This window comes from Prionailurus viverrinus, chromosome B4 (assembly GCF_022837055.1).
Source record: "Prionailurus viverrinus isolate Anna chromosome B4, UM_Priviv_1.0, whole genome shotgun sequence".
NCBI lineage: Eukaryota > Metazoa > Chordata > Mammalia > Carnivora > Felidae > Prionailurus > Prionailurus viverrinus.
In genome coordinates this window covers 131,820,059-131,836,154 of record NC_062567.1, presented here as the reverse complement: position 1 = coordinate 131,836,154, position 16,096 = coordinate 131,820,059, and the positions used below count along the sequence as shown (strand labels likewise).

The 16,096-nt window shown below is 42.4% G+C and overlaps 1 long non-coding RNA gene and 1 pseudogene across 3 annotated transcripts in view; one reads left to right on the top strand and one right to left on the bottom strand.

Moving 5' to 3' along the window:
- Nucleotides 1-16,096, top strand: part of LOC125170916 (uncharacterized) — a 75,089-nt gene that overhangs the window by 15,803 nt on the left and 43,190 nt on the right. For all 3 annotated transcript variants that reach the window (XR_007154130.1, XR_007154129.1, XR_007154131.1), the window contains exon 4: nt 8,850-8,943. This is a non-coding gene — a long non-coding RNA (uncharacterized LOC125170916). The remainder of the gene's footprint in view (nt 1-8,849; nt 8,944-16,096) is intronic.
- LOC125170914 (60S ribosomal protein L17-like) lies at nt 2,725-3,334 on the bottom strand (annotated as a pseudogene).

The following is a 16,096-nucleotide window of genomic DNA, read 5'->3' as shown; positions in this document are numbered from 1 at the left end:
CTGAATATCAAATGCTTGCCTTTAGAATGATCTAGACCATTAGAGATGTGTCACGACCTCTCATGGAACTGCTTGAACCAAATTTCATTTTGTTGTTACCTCACAAGACCTTTTAAACTACAGCCTAATGGAATTCCATGTGTAAACTCAGGGTATTGTCGAGAATCTTGTCCACCATGAGGATCAGTGAGTGAATTTTCTCATACCCCTGTTCCAAAAATTGTGGAAATACTGTTTTTCTGATCTTTTGGCTGCAGTCATGTAACCAGTTGTTTTCTATTCTTTGCTTCTGTGGCTAACAAGCTAAAAATCAAATCTGTAACCCCTCCTCTTGCAAGCATATAGGACTAATGGCATACATTCGTATACTAGCTTAATCCCTGTTTCAACTTACTTTATTTTACTCATTCATCCAATATATTTTTATTATTTTTTTAAACATACCTTCTTTTTTTGTTGTTGTTGTTAATGTTGTATTTTATTTTTGAGAGAGAAGGAGACACAGAATTCCAAGCAGGCTCCAGGCTCTGAGCTGTCAGCACAGAGCCTGACGCAGGGCTCCAACCCACGAACTGTGAGATCATGACCTGAGCTGAAGTCAGACGCTTAACCAACTGAGCCACCCAGGTGCCCCCATCTTCTTTTTTTTAATGTTTATTTTTTGAGGGAGAGAGAGAGACAGAGAGTGAAAGAGAATCCTAAGCAGGCTCCATGCTTTCAGCACAGAGCCCGACTTGGAGCTTGAACTCACGAACCATGAGATCATGATCTGCGCTGAGATCAAGAGTCGGCCACTTAACCAACTGAGCCACACACGTGCCCCGACAGTATATTCATGTTTATTGTGTAGTATTCCATTGTATCAGTTTATTTATCCATTTGCCTGTTGATGGACAATTGAATGGTTTCCAGTTTGGCTACTATGAATAAAGCTCTGTGAACATCTTTTCTGTGGACAAATATTTTCATTTTCTTAAATAAATACCAGAGGTAGAGTTGCTGGGTCAGAAGAAAATTATATGATTGACTTTATAAGAAATGGCCAGGGGCACCTGGCTTTCTCAGTTGGTGGAGCATGTGACTCTTGATCTTGGAATTGTGAGTTCATGCCCCACGTTGGGTGTAGAGATTACTTAAAAATAAAATCTTTAGGGGCACTGGGTGTCTCAGTCAGTTAATTGTCTGACTCTGATTTCAGCTCAGGTCATGGTCTCACAGTTTGTGAGTTTGAGTTCTACATCAGGCCAGTATATTGGAATTCTGTCTCTCTTCCTCTTTCTCTGCCTGTGCTCTCCCTGTGCTAGCTCTCTCTCAAAATAAATAAACTTAAAGAAAAAAAAAGATAAAAAAATAAAATCTTAAAAAAGCAAAGCAAGAAATGGCCAAGTTTTTTTCAGGACGGTTTTACTCTGTTCCAGCATGGTATGAGAGTTTCCATTGCTTTATTTTCTTTATGTTCTTTTCTAGAATTTCATCCAGTATTTAGTCTTTTGCATCTGGCTTTTTCCACTTAGCATAACAATTTTGAGATTTGGTCATGTCGTGTTTATCAGTAGTTTGTTTTTAACCCGCCCTACCTCTACCCCTCAGTAGTGTGTTTCTTTTTCTTTCTTTTTTTTTTTTTTTTTTGTTAAGTTTATTTATTTTGATAGAGAGAGTGCACATCCGAGCAGGGGAGGGGCGGGGAGAGAGAGAGAGAGAAAGAGAGAGAGAGAATGAATATCCCAAGCAGGCTCTGCGCTGTCAGTGCATAGCCCAACTCTGGGCTCAAACTCACGAACCATGAGATCATGACCTGAGCCGAAATCAAGAGTCAGATGCTTAACTGACTGAGCCACCCAGTTGCTCCAACAATGTACCATGTGCCTATGTCACAGATTGGTTATACACTCACCATTTGTTGGGCTATTTCCATGGTTTGGCTGTTATCAATAAAGCACATGAAGGTCTTTGTGCCAACATAGAGTTGTTTTTTTTTCCTCTTGGGTAAATACAAGTGGGACTGCTGAGTGGTGTGTTAAGTACATTTTAGCTTTAGAAGAAACTGCCAAAGTGTTTATGCCATTTTGCACTCCCACCAGCAGCAGGTGGGGGTTCCCGTTCTCCGTGTCCTTGACAAAAACGTGGTCTTGTCAGTCTTTTTTATGTCAGCCATTCTAATAGGTATGTAGTGAGACCTCACAGTGGTTTTGATCCGTATTTTCATAATGTTAACCTTAAAAATAAAGCAGTTATTTTCCCAGTGAAAACGGGTTTATTCAGGAATGGAGGGACTTGCAATCTGGAACACGCAAGCTAGAGCAAAACCGTAGGCACGTCCACTAAACAAAGGAGAGGAATGTTATTTTCTGGAGAAGGAGGTGGTTTGAAGGGGCTGTTTTGAATGAAAGTCCATTGGAGACAACAGTTTATCATTGGCTGAGTCGAAAGGGTAGTTGATTTCTTGTAGGAGACGCAATGTGCATCTTTCCCTGTTGGGGCCTGCAATTGACAGTTCTTTCCTGTTGACATTCTTCTGTTGGGTCTGTAATTGTCAAAAAATTGACAATTTTTCCTGTAATTGATTTTGAGTGGTAGGTTCTTCTAGCCTCCCCTCCTAGCCTCCAAGACTACTGTAGTGAGATTTCTATATTAATTTTCGCAATAATTACTAATGATGCTTCGTATCTTTTTTTTTTTTTTTTTCCTGTTTTTACTTTTATTTGCATGTATTGCATGCAGAATTTACTCCCGGGCCATAAGTTTTTGTTTCTTCAGTTTCTTCTGGGATATCTTTTTCTTCTGTGCAACCTCCTCTTCTGGTTTAGGAACAATCTGCTCTTTTTCAGTAAGGATCATCTCAATGTGGCAGGGAGAGCTCATATATGGGTTAATCCGACCACGAGCCCTGTAAGTTCTACGCCGCATTTTGGGGGCTCTGTTCACTGGATGTGCTCAATGACCAGAGAATCTACATCTAAACCCTTTAAGTTCAGCATTACTCTCTGCATTTTTGAGCATGTGCAGTAAAAATTCAGCACTCTTTTTGGGCCACCGACCCTGTGTCCAGCCCCACTGTTTGGCCTGGGCCCACCTACCAGCTCCACCATTGTAGCGTCGGAATGGCACACATTGCTTCTGCAAAGTGACATCTTTCAGATACTTGGTGGCTTTTCGGATATGCATACCCTTGATGGCCTGGGCGGTTTCCCGTGTGTTCTTAAAGTGAACACGAAGATTTGAACCTCTTGATTTGCATGATTTTGTCGGGTTTTCCGGGTCAAGTGAATAGCGAACCATTTTCAGAGATCACCTCAGGCCGCTTACGGGAAGAGGCTAATGATGTTTAGTATCTTTTAATGTGGTCATTAGCCAGTTTTATACCTTCATTTGTGAAATGTCCACAACTTTTGCCCATTTTTTTTTTTTCAACGTTTATTTATTTTTGGGACAGAGAGAGACAGAGCATGAACGGGGGAGGGGCAGAGAGAGAGGGAGACACAGAATCGGAAACAGGCTCCAGGCTCTGAGCCATCAGCCCAGAGCCCGACGCGGGGCTCGAACTCACAGACCGCGAGATCGTGACCTGGCTGAAGTCGGACGCTTAACCGACTGTGCCACCCAGGCGCCCCGACTTTTGCCCATTTTTATAAATTGGATTGAAAAAAAAATTGGGGTGGTCTTTTTTTTTTCTTAATTGAGTTTTAGGAGTTTTTAAAAAGTATAACCTGATTGTAAGTCCTTTGTTATCATGAATATCTTCTCACAATCTAAGACTTACCTTTTCAGTTTTTGATGAGCAGAAAATTTTAATTACAAATTTTTTTTAGTTTATTTTTGAGACAGGGAGAAAGCACGAGCTGAGGAGGGGCAGAGAGAGAGGGAGACAGGAACTGAAGCGGGCTCCATGCTGATAGCAGAGATCCCGATGTGGGGCTTAACCCACAAGCAATGAGGTCATGACCTGATCCAAAGTCAGACGCTCAGCCAACTGAGCCACCCAGATGCTTCGGAAAAATTTAATGTTGATGAAGTCCAATTTATCAGCCTTTTTTTTTTTTTCCCCGGGTTTTTCTTTTATGATTAGTGTTTTTGTGTTCTAAGACATTGTTGGCCATTCTAAGGTTGCAAAGATTTTCTCCTGTGTTGTCTTCTAGAAATTGTATGGTTTTAGATGTTACATTTAGATCCATCCCAAAATAATTTTTATATTTGGTGTAAGGCAGGGATCAAGATTAATTCTTCATAATGTATATATCCAGTTGTTCCAACAATACATATTGAAAAGAATGTTCTTTATTCATAGAATTAATTTGATGCTTTTATTGAAAATCAATTAATTGTGTATGTGAGAATTTTCGACCTCTTTTTGTTCCATTGATTTAACTTTACATCAATACTATACTGTCTTGAGTATTTACTTTGTATCCTGCCACTTTGTTAAACTCATCTATCCCAGTAGCTTTTTTGTATATTCTTTAGGATTTCCTATTTACACAATCATGTGGTCTACAAATAAAGACAGCTTTACTTATTTATATCCAATCTTTATGCCTTTTATTTCTTTTCTTACGTTATATCGACTGAGAACATTGCTACGATGTTGACTAGACTGTGTTTAGAGTGGACATCTTTGCATTGTTTTTAATCTTAGGGGGAGAGCACTGACTGTTTCACCAATTAGTATGATGTTGTTACTATAGATTCTTCATAGATGCTCTTTATTAGTTTGAAGTAATCACCTACTATTTTTACTTTGTGAGGAGTTTGATCTTGAATAAGTTTTATCTTAAATTTTGTCAAATACTTTCCTGTATTTATTGAAACGGTATCGATTTTTCTCATTTATTACATTAATATGGTGGAGTACATTGATTTTTCTTTCCTTTCCTTTCTTCTTCTTTTTTTTTTTTTTTAGATTTTATTTTTACATAATATCTACACCCAATGTGGGACTCAAACTCACAACCGTGAGATCAAGAGTTGCACGCTCTACCAACTGAACCAGCCAGGTGCCCGTGATTTTTCAAATGTTGAACCAACCTTGTATTCCTAGTATAAACTCCACTTGGATATGACTATCATTTTTATATATTGCTGGATTTAATTTGCTAATATTTTGTTTTACAACTTGGTAGTGATATTTTTCAATTTGTGAATTTTTTGGTCTAAGTTCATGAATGATATTATCCGCAATTTTCTTTTACACAGTAGCAGACTTTGGTATCAGAGTTATGCTGCCTCATAAGACAAGCTGGGAAGTATTCCCTTCTCTTCCTCTTTCTGAAGGAGTTTGTGTGAGTACGTTCCCATTGTGCTACCATCACCACCATCCATCTCCAGAATTTTTTCGTCTTCCCAAACTGAAACTTTGTACTCATTAAACACTAACACTCAATAGAATAGGGAGCTCGGGGCGCCTGGGTGGCTCAGTCAGTTAAGTGTCCGACTTCGGCTCAAGTCATGATTTTGAGGTTTGTGAGTTCCAGCCCTGCGTCGGGCTCTGTGCTGACAGCTTGGAGCTTGGAGCCTGGAGCCTACTTTAGATTTTGTGTCTCCCTCTCTCTCTGCCCCTCCCCTATTCTCCTTCTGTCTCTTTCTCTCTCAAAAATTGATAAATAAATGTTAAAAAATATTTAAAAACATAGCTCAAATGATTTTCAACAAGGGTGCTAAGACCATATAATGGGGGAAAGGAGTCATTTCAACAAGTAGTCCTGGGGAGCATCTGACTTTGGCTCAGATCATGATCTCACAGTTTGTGGGTTCGAGCCCCACATCTGGTTTTGTGCTGACGGTGCGGAGCCTGCTTTGGATTCTCTGTCTCCCTCTTTCTCTGTCCCTACCCCACTCACTCACTCTCTCAAAAATAAATAAACATTAAAAATTTTTTTGAAGAAGGGACACCTGGGTAGCTCAGTAGGTTAAGCATCTGACTTTGGCTCAGGTCATGATTTCACGGTTTGTGAGCCTGAGTCCCACTTCGGGTGAGCCCTACTTCTCTCTCTCCCTCTCTCTCTCTCTCTGCCCCTCGTGGGATTCAGTCTCCCTCTCCTTCTCTCTCTGCCCCTTGCTCACTTGTGCTCTTTCTCTGTCAAAAAATTAAAAAAAATAAAATGTAAAAACACTACGACAAGTAGTCCTGGGAAAACTAGATTATTCACATGTAAAAGACCTTATATGATGTACAAAATTTAACACAAAATGGGTCAAAGACTTAAGAGACCCACGAGACTGAACTTCAGAGACCTGTGAGCTAGGGGCACCTGGGTGGTGCAGTTGGTTGTGTCCAACTCTTGATTTTGGCTCAGGTCATGAACTCATGGTTTGTGGGTTCAAGCCCCGCGTTGGGTGTGTGCTCTTGGGATTCTCTCTCTCACTCTCTCTCTGTCCCTCCCCTGCTCTCTTTCTCTCTCAAAATAAATAAACGTTAAAAAAAAAAGACCTAAGAGCTAAAACTATAAAGCTCGTAGAAGGAAACATAGGGAAAAGCCTCAGAACAGTATATTTGTCAGTGATTTTTTTGACTCTGACACTAAAAGCACAGGAAACAATAAAAATTGATCAATTGGACTATATAAAAATCAAGAACTTCTGTTTATCAAAGGACACAATCAACAGTGAAAAGGCAGGCAGCCCACATGGGCACTTGCCTGGCTTAGTCGGTAGGGCATGTGGCTCTTAATCTCGAGGCTGTGAGTTTGAGCCCCATGTTGGGTGTAGAGTTTACTTAAGAAAAAAAAAAGCAGCCTACAGAATGGGAGAAAATATTTTCAAATCCTGTATCTGATAAAAGGTTAACAACCAGCATATGTAAAGAACTTGTACACTCAAATGAAACAAAACCCAAATAACCCAATTGAAAAATGGGCAAAGTACTTGAATAGCTATTTCTCCAAAGAAGATATACAGATGGCCAACAAGCACGTGAAAAGATGCTCAACATCACTCATCATCACTCAGGGAAATGCAAGTCAGAACCACAATAGAAAATAATAAATGTTGACAAGAATATGGAGAAATTGGAGTCCTTTTGTATTGCTGCTGGGAATGCAAAAAATTATGCAGCTGCTGCAGAAAACGGTATGGTGGTTCCTCAAAAAACTAAAAATGGAAAAAAGCCAGAAATTCTACTTCTTCTTTTTTTTTTTTAAACGTTTTATTTTTGAGACAGAGACAGAGCATGAATGGGGGAGGGGCAGAGAGAGAGGGAGACACAGAATCGGAAGCAGGCTCCAGGCTCTGAGCCATCAGCCCAGAGCCTGACGCGGGGCTCGAACTCACGGACTGTGAGATCGTGACCTGGCTGAAGTCGGACGCTTAACCGACTGCGCCACCCAGGCGCCCCAGAAATTATACTTCTAAGTATATCCAGGAGAATTGAAAGCAGGGTCGTGAAGATATGTATACGTATGTATACATATCCATGTGTGTGTGTGTATATATGTATATTATATATAATATATATATTAAAAATGTTTTTATTTATTTTTGAAACAGAGACAGCATGAGCAGGGGAGGGGCAGAGAGAGAGGGAGACACAGAATTTGAAGCAGGCTCCAGGCTCTGAGCTGTCGGCACAGAGCCCGACACGGGGCTCAAACTCATGGAGTGTGAGATCATGACCTGAGCTGAAGTCGGATGCTTAACCGACTGAGCCACCCAGGCGCCCCTATATTTATATATATTTTTACGAATTTATTTTTGTGGGGCACCTGGGTGACTCAGTCCATTAAGTGTCTGACTTTTGATTTTGGCTCAGGTCATGATCTCACGGTTTGTTAGATCGAGCCCTGTGTTAGGCTCTGTGCTGACAGTGTGGAACCTGCTTGGGATTCTCTCTCTCTCTCCCTCTCTTTTTGCCCCTCCCCTGCTTGCTCTCAAAATAAATAAAGTGTAAAACAAAATTATTTTTGAGTAATCTACACCCCGTGTGGTGCTTGGACTCACAATCCTGAGATCAAGAATTGCACACTCGTGTGTGTGTGTGTGTGTGTAGAGAGAGAGGGACAGAGCACAAGCGGGGAGAGGCAGAAAGGGAGACATAGAATCTGAAGCAGGCTCCAGGTTCTGAGCTGCCAGCACAGAGCCCAACCTGGGGCTCAAGCTCACAAACTGCGAGGTCATGACCTGAGCCAAAGTCAGCCGTTTAACCCACTGAGCCACCCAGGTGCCCCGCACAGTCTTCCAACTGAGCCATCCAGGTGCCCCTTGGTGAGAAATTTATACACCCATATTTATAGCAGCATTATTCTCAGTAGCCCAAAGTAGAAACACCCAAATATCCATTGACAGATGAATAAATTTAAAAATATATGTATATAATGTGTGCGTATATATAACATTCCCATATGTATATATATACACGTTTATATATGTCTGTCATACGTACCTTACATATATATGTAAATGTGTGTGTGTGTGTGTATATATATATATATATATATATATATATATGCAGAAGAATATTATTCAGCCTTAAAAAGGAAGGAAATTTTAACACATGCTACACTATGCATTTATCTTGAGGACATTTTACTAAATAAGCCAGTCAGGAAAAGACAAACTATTATTCCATTTATATGTGGTACCTGGAGTAGTCAACACATAGAGACAGAAATTAGGCTGTTGCCAGGGGCTGGTGGGAGTGAGGATGGGTTCGGGTTTAGTGGGTACAGAGTTGCAGATCTGCAGGATGAAATAAGTCCTGGGCATGGTTGCAAGATGATACGAATCTATCTAACACGACTGAACTACCCACGTGAAAATGGTTAAATGTTTAATTTTACCATATCCTACCATGATTAAAAAAATCTTTGGGAGAGAAAAAACACTAATTTCAGTTTCCTGTTTTTGATGATTATCAACAGTGCTGCTACAAACATTCTCGTACAGGTTTTATGTGAACGGAAGTTGTCCTCTCTCTAGGATAAATATCTAGGAGTACGATTGCTGAGTTATAAGGTGAGTAAGGGTATGTTTAACTCTATTTTTTTGCCCCCCCAACTCTATTTTTTAATTTAAATTTTATTATTTTTTTAAGAGAGAGAGAGCAGGGGAGAGGGACAGAGAGAGAGAGAGAGAGAGAGAGAGAGAGAGAGAGAGAGAATCCCAAGCAGCCTCCCTGCTCAGTGTGGAGCCCAAAGGAGGGCTGCATCCCACGACCCTGGTATCGTGACCTGAGCCAAAATCAGGATTCCGATGCTCAACTGATTGAGTCACCCAGGAGCCCTATTTTTATTTATTTTAATTTATTATTAAAAAAAAATTTTTTTTAACGTTTATTTATTTTTGAGACAGAGAGAGACAGAGCATGAATGGGTAAGGGTCAGAAGGAGGGAGACACAGAATCTGAAACAGGCTCCAGGCTCTGACCTGTCAGCACAGAGCCTGACGTGGGACTCGAACTCACAGACCGTGAGATCATGACCTGAGTCGAAGTCGGCTGCTTAACCGACTGAGCCACCCAGGTGCCCCTTGATTTTATTATTATTATTTTAAAAATATGTGCTGTATTTTCTTTCTTTCTTTTTTTTTTAAAGGCTATTTCTTTATTTTGAGAGAGTGAATATGTGTAGGAGGGGCAGAGAGAGAGGGAGAGAGAGAGAGAGAGAGAGAGAGAGAGAGAGAGAGAATCCCAAGCAGGCTCTGCACTGTCAGTGCCAGGTGCCTGATGCAGAGCTCAAACTCCTGAACTGTGAGATCATGACCTGAGCCATGATCGAGGGTTAGACGCTTAACCAACTGAGCTGCCCAGGTGCCCCTATTTTTTATTTTTTTTAAGTAGACTTCATGCTCAGTGTGGAGCTCAACCATCAACTCTGAGATCAAAAACTGAGCTGAGATCAAGAGTTGGACCCTTAACTGACTGAGCCACCGGGGCTCCTTGGGTATGTTTAACTTTATAAGAAACTGCCAAACTGTTTCACAGTGGTTGTACATTTGCATCCCCTAAGCATGAAAGTCCCTCATTCACATTCTCACCAGGACCCTATGGCCAGGTTCCCCTGCCCCCTCCATTCTAATAGGTGTGTTGTGATATCTCACTGTGGTTTTTAATTTTCATTTCCCTAATGTCTAATAATGAGTCTCTTTTCCCCATGTTTATTTGCCATTTGTATGTCTTTTTTTGGCAAAGTGTCCAGATCTTTCTCTCACTTTGAAAAATTGGGTTTGGTTTGTCTTGTTGAGTTTTGAGATAGAAGTCCTTTATATGTTTTGGATACTAGGTTTTTTTTTTTTTTTAATTGAGATATAATTGACATATAACATTATACGTTCAACATAATGATTTGATATAATTTATATATGGTGAAATAGTGAGAAATCATCACAATAAGTTGAGTTAATGTTCATTACCACACATAGTTACAATTGTTTTTCTTGCGATAAGAATTTTTAAGGTCTACAGTCTTAGCAATTTTTAAAGAGGCAATATATTATTATTTTTTAATTTTTATTATTTAAAGTTTTTATTTAAGTAATCTCTGTGCCCACCGTGGGGCTTGAACTCATGACCCCAAGATCCAGATCAAGAGTCGCACGCTCTTCCAACTGAGCCAGCCAGGCGCCCCTTCAATACAGTATTATTAACTATAGTCACCATGCTGTGTATTACATCCCCAGGACTTTAAAACTTTATAACTGGAAGTTTGTACCTTCTGACCCCCGTTACTCAATTTGCCTACACCCCCACCGACTCTATTAACCACCACTTTATTCTCTGTATCTGTGAGTTCAAGGTTTTTGTTTGTTTTTTTTAGGTTCCACACATAAGTGAGATCATATGGTATTTGTCTTTTCCTATCTGACTTATTGCACATAGTATAAGGCCCTGTGGTTCTATCCAGGTTGTTGCAAATGGCAGGATTTCCTCCTTTTTTATGGCTGAGTAAAATTCCATTGTGTGTGTGTGTGTGCGTGTATGTATGTATATGGGTGGCTCAGTCGGTTGAGTGACTGTTAATTTCAGCTCAGGTCATGAGCTCACAGTTGGTGAAATTGAGCCCTGAGACGGGCTCTGTGCTGATAGCATGGAGCCTGCATGGGATCCTGTCTCTCCCTCTCTCTCTCTGCCCCTCCCCCGCTTGCTTGTGTGCTCTCTCACTCAAGATAAAGTGGAATCGCTGGGTCACATGATAGTTCTATTTTTAGTTATTTCATAAAGTTTCCCAGAGTGGTGGTACCAGTTTACATTCCCGCCCACAGGACACAAAAGTGGTCTTTTTCCTCCACATCCTCACGAATACTTGTTATTTCTTGTCTTTTTGATGGTAGCTATTCTAACAGGTGTGAGGGGATACCTCATTGTGGTTTTGACTTGCCATCTGTGTGTATTTTTTGGGAACATGTCTGTTTAGATGCTTTGCCCGTTTTTATTCGGATTTTTAGAAATGTAGTTGTATGAGTCGTTTATCTATTTTGGATAATAACCCCTTATCGGACATAGGGTTTGCAAATAATTTCTTCCATTTAGTAGGTTGCTTTTAAAAAAAGTTTTTTGGGGGCACCTAGGTGGTTCAGTTGGTTAAACATCTGACTTTGGTTCAGGTCATGGTCTCACAGTTCACAGGTTCGAGCCCCACGTTGGGCTCTGTGCTGACAGTTCAGAGCCTGGAGCCTTCTTTGGATTCTGTCTCCCTCTCTCTCTGCCCTTCCCCCACTCACTCTGTCTCTCTCTCTTTCTCAAAAATAAACATTAAAACATTAAAAAATTTTTTTAAATACCTATTTATTTATTTCCAGGGAGGGGCAGAGAGAGAGGGAGAGAGAGAATCCCAAGTCGGCTCCACACTTAGTGTGGAGCCTGATGCAGGGCTTGATCTCACGAACCACAAGATCATGACCTGAGCCAAAGTGAAGAGTCAGCCACTTAACTAAACTACCCAGGCGCCCCTGCTTTTTTAAAGTAAATCCTATGCCCAACGTGGGGCCCAAACTTATGACCCCAAGATCCAGCCTCACCTGCTCTACCAAGTAGGCCAGCCAGTTGCCCCATAAGTTGCTTTTTCATTTTGTTGATGATTTCCTTTGCTGTGCAGAAACTTTTCACTTGGATGTAGTACATTTATTTACTTTTTAAAAAATATTTATTTATTTTTGAGAGCATTTAAGTGAGCAGGGGAGGAGCAGAGAGAGAGGGAGACAGAGGATCCAAAGTAGGCTTTGCACTGACAGCACAGAGCCCAATGTGGGGCTTGAACCCATGAACTGCAAGATCATGACCTGAACCAAAGTCGGACGCTTAACTGACTGAGCCACCCAGGTGCTCCAAGTTTACTTTTGTTTTTGTTGCCTTTAATTTCTTGGATACCAGTTTTTGTTATAAATGTCATTTCCAGATATTTTCTCCTAGTCTGTGGTTTGTCTTTTTATTCTTTTTGCAAAGTGAAATCTTGATTAAGTCCACTTTATGATTGTTTTGAGTCCCAGTATAGAGTCCTATGTAAGAGTTCTTTGACTGACCCACGCTTAGTTTTGTTTCTGTCCTATGTTTAGTTTTATTTATTTCTTAATTTTTTAAAACGTTTACTCATTTTTTGAGAGACAGAGCATGAGCAAGGGAGGGGCAGAGAGAGAGGGAGATACAGAATCTGAAGCAGCCTCCAGGCTCAGAGCTGTCAGCAGCAAGCCCGATGAGGAGCTCGAACTCACGAGCTGTGAGATCATGACCTGAGCTGAAATTGGACACTTAACTGACTGAACCACCCAGGTGCCCCTATAGTTTTATTTTTTGCCTCTACGTCTATGATCCACTTTGAGTTAATTCTTGTGGTTGATGTGAGGTGTAGGTTGAGGTTGTTTGCATGTGGGTATCCAGATATTTCAGTACAACTTGCTGAAAAAAGTATACTTTGTCCTCTGAATTACCCTTTGTGAAAAATCAATTGACCATATTTGTGTGGATCTATTTCTGGACTCTCTATTCTGTTCCTTCGATCTGTGTGTCTGTTTTTCTTTCTCCAGAAGCATGCCGTCTTGATTACTGTAGCTTTATAGTAAGTCCTAACATCAGGTGGCATTAGTTCTGACATTTTGTTTTTCTCTTTCAAAATTGTTGGCTCCTCTAGTTCCACATATAATTTAAATCTTTAAAAAAAATTTTTAATGTTTATTTTTTGAGAGAGAGGCAGAGTGTGAGCAGGGGAGGGACAGAGATAGAGGGAGGGAGACACAGAATCCAAAGCAGGCTCCAGGCTCTGAGCTGTCAGCACAGAGCCTGATGTGGGGCTCGAACTCACGAACTGTGAGATCGTGACCTGAGCTGAAGTCGGATGCTCAACCGACTGAGCCACCCATGCTGCTTTTTTTTCTTTTTCTTTTCTTTTTTTTTTTTCAACGTTTATTTATTTTTGGGACAGAGAGAGACAGAGCATGAACGGGGGAGGGGCAGAGAGAGAGGGAGACACAGAATCGGAAACAGGCTCCAGGCTCCGAGCCATCAGCCCAGAGCCTGACGCGGCGCTCGAACTCACGGACCGCGAGATCGTGACCTGGCTGAAGTCGGACGCTTAACCGACTGCGCCACCCAGGCGCCCCTCTTTTTCTTTTTTTAATGTTTACTTTCCGCATATACTTTAGAATCAGCTTGTCTGTATCTACGGAAAGCAGTGCTGGAATAATCATTGGGAATGTGTTCAATCCACAGATCAGTTTGGAGTGAATTGACACCATTACTGCGCTGCGTCTTCCAATCCGTAAACGTGACATCTCTCTCCATTTGTTTAGGTTTTCTTTGATTTCTCTCACTGGTGTTTTGTACTGGCGGCGCAAAGATCCTGCACGCAGTTTATTAGATTTATATCTAGATCTTTCTCCTCCTCCCCCCCCCTCTCCTCCTCTTTCTTTTGGAGATATTATAAATGGTACTAGAAAAGATATTGTAGCTGTAAGATTGACTGCCACTTGAACTAATGTAACGATGTATATTCATTATACTTTAATAAGGAAATAGTTTGACTGCCAGTTCCAATATGGGTCTGTGTGCCTGCTTCTGTTGCCTGGCAGTCCTTTGCGGAGTGGATCACATTTTCTGATTTTTTTGTATGCCCCTTTAATTATTTAATTACATTTATTTAATTTTACATTTACATTTACATTTAATTACATTTATTTATGTATTTAATTATCTACTGGTCGCTACGGATGACAGGTCATAGTGACTCCGGATGGGTGGTTGAATTCCTGGCGGGCCACTTTGATCTTGTGGCTTGTTTTTAGGGTTGACTGGGGCAGCCTATCATAGTTTTACCTTTAACGGCAAGATCAATCCCTTAGTCCTTGAGATGTTTTTACCCCTCCAGTGCAGCTCTTTTGGGGTGTCAGTAGAAAGCCAAGGTGTTTACTGAGCTGGCAGGGCTCACACTCCAAACTGGTGTTCCCCTGCAGGGGGTGGCTGCTAAAACCTCTGTTTGGCCTTCCAGCCTCCCCCTGGGCATCTGGGGGTCTCACCAGCGAGTGTCTCGGGGCTCAGGAGTCACCCCGTGGCTGGAAGGGAGCCATTCCCAGACTCTGGGGCTCCTTCTGTGGCTCCCTCCTCCCAGCAGGGCATCCCCAGAGCTTGGTTACCTTCCCCATCCCTTCTACCATTTTCTTATCATCCCCTGAAAACCTCTTTCCTGGGACTCAAGAGACGCTTAAGCAGTAATACCGTAGCAGTGGAGACGCAGATACACGATTTCTTCCGTGACCTCGTCCTGCAGCGAGCGGGCCACAGCGGTCGGATGTGTGCGGCTAGCTCCGTTCCCGTTCTTCCCCGACGGACGCCGCCCGCAGCAAGTCCGACTGATCTGTGGGCTTCCTCCTGCTTCCTGAGCTCTGTTTCTCCCTCATGGTCTTCTATTCCAGGCCAGCTTACTATCCCAGCACTCAGCAGGAGTTGAGTTCACATTCCTGAACTGATTTTCTCCCCAGGGGAGCATTAGTGTACCTCCTTGTTCATGTAATAACTTTGCCTACAGAGGCGCAGATTAAAATCCCATCTGCTCTAAACCTGAGAGGGCCGTGTGCCTCCGTCGTCCCTAAGCATGTGCTGTATGTGGTCTTCGCATGTGCACAATCCCCGTCGCCAGCAGAGCGATGCCTCCGCCAGCTGGGGCCCTCCCTGTACAGGTGGACATATCGGCAGGCCCGCCACCAGCTCCCTGGCTTCCAGACAGCCCTGACATCCTGTACTTAGCGGGAAAGGAGAAGCTAATGGGAATTTTATGAGATACTGTCTTCTCTACTGTTATTCGTCTGAGAGGCGAGCTTCCCGTTCTGGGTGAGGGCACTGGGGTACAGAGGAATTTGTGTCATTCTATCACTGATTCTCTGCATGGCTTTGGGCAAGTTCTTCAATCTTCCTGAGTCTCACTTTTCTCACGTGTAAAACTGGAGTAACAGTAGCACTTACGTCACTAGGGTTTGGGGAGTATTTTTTAAAAAAACGTTTACGTTTCTTTATTTTGAGAGAGAGCGAGCACGGGAGTGGGCAGGGGAGGGGCGGAGGGGTAGAGAGAGAGTGGGGGGGAAGAGGAGAGAATCCCAAGCAGGCTTCACACCATCAGCACAGAGCCCTACATGGGGCTCGAACCCACGAACCGTGAGATCATGACTTGAGCTGAAACCAAGAGTTGGGTGCTTAACTGACTGAGCCACCCAGGCGTCCCATGGTTTTGGGAGTATTAATGGTGGTTAGCAGTGCCTGGCAGGTCACAACTTCTCAGGAACTTTGAGCGATAATTTTTATTATTGGTGAAAATCACAGAGCCCAGTGGGTAGTAAGTAGAACCGGGACTTAATCCAGTCAACAGGATTGAAACAAACAATTAACAGGAAACATTTCAGTGACAGGGTTCTGGGGAGCTTGAACACGGGGCAATGTGCTGGGGGGCAAGAGTGTGCCTTCTGCAGCCTGAGTCAGAGAGCCTCTCTGAGCAGGTGATACTTTAGCTGAGAGCTGATGACCAGGCGGAGCTTGTCACGCGACGGTCCTGGGCGAGGCAGGGCCGGTTTGTACACGCCTTGACGTGGGTGAGCATGGTGAGCCCGGAAGACAGGCCAGCCTGGCGCAGGGTGACCAGGAATGTGGCAGCGTGTGTAGGGGGAACAGTGTGTGACCAGAGCTCAAGTGTGC